This window comes from Manis pentadactyla, chromosome 4, assembly GCF_030020395.1.
Source record: "Manis pentadactyla isolate mManPen7 chromosome 4, mManPen7.hap1, whole genome shotgun sequence".
Lineage (NCBI taxonomy): Eukaryota > Metazoa > Chordata > Mammalia > Pholidota > Manidae > Manis > Manis pentadactyla.
In genome coordinates, this window is record NC_080022.1 from 160,765,086 (window position 1) to 160,769,435 (window position 4,350).

The following is a 4,350-nucleotide window of genomic DNA, read 5'->3' on the forward strand; positions in this document are numbered from 1 at the left end:
CCAAGACAAACAAGATGGCAATGGCTGTCCCTGGGAAAGAAAGGCTCAAAAACCAATGGGTACCAGAAAGCAAATTTGTGAGTCACAGTTTAAAGACCTAATTCCTACAAATGCTTTTTTTTGCCTGCCCACCTAAATTTGAGGAAGAGACAAAGTAAAATTTTCCCTACCTTTCTCGACCATCTACCAAATATAGAGATAGAGAGAGTGCCGACCTAGCAAAAATTCTTACCCTTTGTCAGCTTCTGTCAGTTTTCCCAGGATTGGGTCTGCAGGCTCTGGAGTGGAGTGTCCCAGCGGGTCTCATCCTGGTCACCAGAAACTTTAGAAGAGGAAAAATAATTTTCCCTCTACCCTTAATGGTGAGTCTTTGGCTCAGACCCCTTTTCCCCTAGGGCACCTCATTAAACGGATAAGCTTATCTAGGTTAAAAATTCTCCACTGTGGCCACGACAATTCAGGATCACCTTATATAAGGTTAACCTGTTTGTTCAGCCTTAAAACAAAATTTGTCTTCACCTGCGGCCTCACACTGCACCCAGGCGGACTCCAGACCCGTTCCGGTTTCCAAACCAGACCGAATCTCACCCCCGACCTGTTCCAGTTTCTGAGACGGACCCAATCTGACCCCAGACCCATTCCGGTTTCCAAGCCGGACCCATTCTGAAGCCGAACCAGGTCCGGTTTCCAAGTCAGGGCAGAGAAAGAAATTCTCAAATTAAGTCTGAAAGCTAATAAAGCAAAAGCTGCAGAGCTAGACCTCAGAGAGATTTACCCAGGACCTCCAGAAGCGGTGGAAAGGTGCGAACTCAAGAGTCTTGAACGGGTACCTACGCCTTGGGTGCTCCTTGCTCCTGGAAGCTGCCTGGGTTCTCCACTTTCCTCTTCTGACACCAGAGCTGTTAAAAGATTAACTGAAGCATATCAAGAATTTTAAGAGTTTATTTGAGCAAAATCGATTGGAATCAAGCAGCATCCAATCTAGCAGATAGAAAGGTGTTCTAAGGAACTGTGCAAAATTTTATAGGTAGAAGGGAGTAGCAATCACAAAGTTACACTAGACGAAAAAGTGGGTTGGTTATTGCAAGGTTACTTTCCTTTAGGGGATGGCAGAGGTTATCAGGCAGATTATTTAACTGGTGTTGATCAGGCAATTCCTGATTGACTGGTTTAAGAGTCCATTTCTGAACAAGCCAAGCTGTAATTAAGTCTTGGTTTGGTGACTTGGGGCTTAGTATGTGACTCCATTTTGGCTCTGTTTTCTGTTTTTTAATAGCAATTAGCCACAAACTCCTAAACCTTCCATATGCTGGTGATCACATTCTTTCATTATCATAAACTGCACATATTCCATGTCCTCTGTAGACTAATTCCCTAATGGAAGAATCCATTCCATCTCTACAAACTCCACTGCCTAGCACTAAACCTGGTGTAACAAGCAGAGAACTTGAATAGTCACTCACATAGCATGCTGCTTAGCTGTTGTCCCACTATTATATCTGAAGAAATGGATCACATATTATGTGTATTCAAGGAAGTCATACAAAAATAATAAATAGTCTAGCAATAGAAACTATTTTTCTGAAGCCCTCCCATCTTGTTGGTTCTAAACTCTGAGGACCTAAACAAACAATGCACTTGTGAATTTTCAAGCAAAAATATATTATTCCTTGTAGTTGGGGAGGAGCATAAAAAAAGCAACTTTGGAGAAAGTGGACCTGCTTACCTATTTTATGCCTTTCCTTCTTCTCTCACTTCCGACTCTTTAAATGGCTTTGCTCTGATGGCTGCATAATCTGGTCATATTGTCGGGATGATGTACACCAGCATGGGCCAGGAGAGACAGTGAAGACATGCAAGGATATTCTCTGCCCCTCTTTTTTTCTGGCTTAACTTCAGAGGGTAATTCTCCACATTGGCAACTAGCTTTGGGTTTGGGCTTCTCTGCATGCTGCCTGATGGTGAAGACAGGCTTCAAGTAACAAGTGGCAAGGCGTAAAGCGCCTTGGATAGTATCCCCATGACAGTGTTGGAGGGACTTTTAGAGATGGTGAACCATGAGGAAAAATGAGCAGCTTTAAGAATGAATAAATCTCATCAGGTCACTCCTCAGTGTAAGATCCTTCAAAGCTTATTGGTGTTCTGGGTATAAAGTCCAAAATCCTTGCCATGGGATCACCTATAGCCTGCCTGCCTACTTCTTCAGCCACGTATGAGATGCCTCTCCTTCACTTCAGTGCTCCAGCCATACTGGCCTTCAGTTGCTTTTCAGATGTGACTGGCTTTTCTGTGAGAGGTTTTATGCAAATGATTATTTCCACATGGAACTGTTTTCTTCCCTAATCTTCAACTAGCAACTCCAGCAAGTTCTTCCCTGACCCCTAAAACTTGGTTAGTGCCCCCATGTTCCAGCCTCAAGCACCTTTTATTTGCCTTTTCTCAAAACTCATCATCTTTCCCAGTCTGTTCACTGTCTTCTGCACTATACCATAAGCTCCTTGAAAGCAGACACCAAGCCTGTCTGATTCATCCCAGGAACTGCCATGCCCATCCCCTTGACAGAAGGACATCAGACTCTTGAGAAATACCTGTTAAGTGAATACATGTCTCAAAGTTTTTAAAAAGAATTCTCTGAGCAGACTGGGTGGTAATATCAGAAACACAGTAAACAAATGGGCTCTTCCTGCTTTGTCTTTCTCAAATCCAGATGGAAAGCAGGTTTGAGGGGCAGGCATCATTGATGGGGATTCTGGATGAGGAATCTCAGCCATGGAACCAGGCCAGGACTCTCACTGTGAAATAGGAACATTTTCAAGGGAAGTGACCCTCTGCTAGAACTCTCCAGCTCCAAGGGAGTCAATAATGATGCATTGTTATACAGTGTGAATAATACGCCTGTGGGAAAAAATTAGCTCTGACAGTAGTGCTACTTCTGTCATTAAAATCCTAAAATCCTGACTAATCCAGCTGGACTGGGTCCAGACTGTTCCAGCTCCATAACATTACACCATAACCCAAAGTTACACCAGCAAAGCCACCCCTTTTCAAAGAAAAGACCTTAAACTTTCAAGGAAGGATCAATGGGAACCTGAGGAATCTAGAACCCCCCCAAAATGATGGCTTGAGGAAATAATTTGGCTTGAATTAAATTTTTAAATAATATTAAATTGTTGTTTAATATAATCAGATTAAACCTTCATATCTGGATGGGTTTAGCCTTCTGGGCATGTGTCATTTGGTCAATCTGCCCTAAACCATTTAGTTAGTCATTCATTTAGCTTCCACCTCAGCATCTACGATATAGTATCCTTGGGGCTAATGATCAATGCAAGGTGACTATTTCTACCCACAAAAATCTTATTGTCTATTTGGAGAGATAGACATGGGAAAAATAAGTGAAACAAAGTGCTAGAGGAATGACATTATTTGTAACTCTCAAACTGCAAATGCTTCATCCAGCCCCAGTGGAGAGGAATGCTTGAAGAGCCAGGTATAGCCTCTAAGGCATCAGTTATACACTTTTTGCACCCCTGGCATTTACAGTTGGCTCCAGGGTTCTCAGTTTCCCACAGAACTCCAATTTCAATTCTGCATAGGACCATCTTCTTCTCCAAATCAGCAAGCATAAATACTGAAAGCCATGGCTCTAGTAATGTTAGCAAACTTCATGACTTTGTTTTCTAACTACCTTACTTAGAAACACAGTATTCTTAGTATTCTGAGTTCTTAGCAAATTATCAGTGTCTATAGATATGGTTTGCATGACACTATTCATGCTGATTCTCTGCTCAAAGACTATAATTTTAGTGCTATGTTTTAATGACTCTATCCATAAAATTTCAATTTGACATCTCCTTGAGACATTTAGATTTCATTTAACTAAAAATTCCAGCTACAGTACTGATGGTGATAGTTTAAGGACAAATTTAAGAGGTATTCACTTATTTGCATAATTCTATCCATATGACCACATGACTGGAGCAGGGATAGGTACATGGGTTAGAGGGAATAATGGGACCTACTGGAAAGAAATGCTGTCGCTTTTTGGCTCAGTGTAAACCTGGAAGGTACAATCCTACCTTTTGCTGCTAGCAGCAATCCTGCCACCAAACACAGCCCAACACCACAGATAACTGGAGAAAGAACAGAGCTGAATTCCAATGTCAGTTTGAGTACCTGCATCAGCCCCTATGTGAGGACACTCTACACACGACCTTGCATGTAAGTAAGCCTAAAATTATTTGTATGTTCAAGTCCATGAGTTAGGTTAGATGCGATCTGTAAAAAAAAGAGACCTAAAGGATTCATTCTCACAAAAGATACAAAGCAGGAAGAAAGCTGCAAGCAGGA